The following is a 509-nucleotide window of genomic DNA, read 5'->3' on the forward strand; positions in this document are numbered from 1 at the left end:
AAAAAAATAATAATAATAAGTGTAGACTGCAATTGTTTATAAACAACAATTATTACTTTTTTTATAAAAAATATTACTGTTTCATATTCATATTCATTTTCTAAAAAATTATTACATGCAACAAAAAAATTACTTATGGCGCACATCTGGCTAGTGCGCCATTGCTATATATAAAAAAATATTACTAATGGCGCACCTCTGCCTGGTGCGCCATTGCTATGTAAAAAAAAGATTACTAATGGCGCACCTCTGCCTGGTGCGCCATTGGTATGTAAAAAAAGATTACTAATGGCACACCGACCGCAGGTGCGCCATTAGTAAGATTCCCCCTAGCTAATTCCCTCCCTCTCGCCAGATCCCCTTCGTCCCTCTCCCTCGCCCCCTAGCTAATTCCCCCGCTGCCCCGACCCACGCCACCGCCGCCCCCGCGCCTCCGTCTCCATCACCGCCCCCACGCCACCGCCGCCCCCACGCCTCCGTCTCCGTCACCGCCCCCGCGCCTCCTCGAG

Source organism: Triticum dicoccoides, chromosome 1B, assembly GCF_002162155.2.
Source record: "Triticum dicoccoides isolate Atlit2015 ecotype Zavitan chromosome 1B, WEW_v2.0, whole genome shotgun sequence".
Lineage (NCBI taxonomy): Eukaryota > Viridiplantae > Streptophyta > Magnoliopsida > Poales > Poaceae > Triticum > Triticum dicoccoides.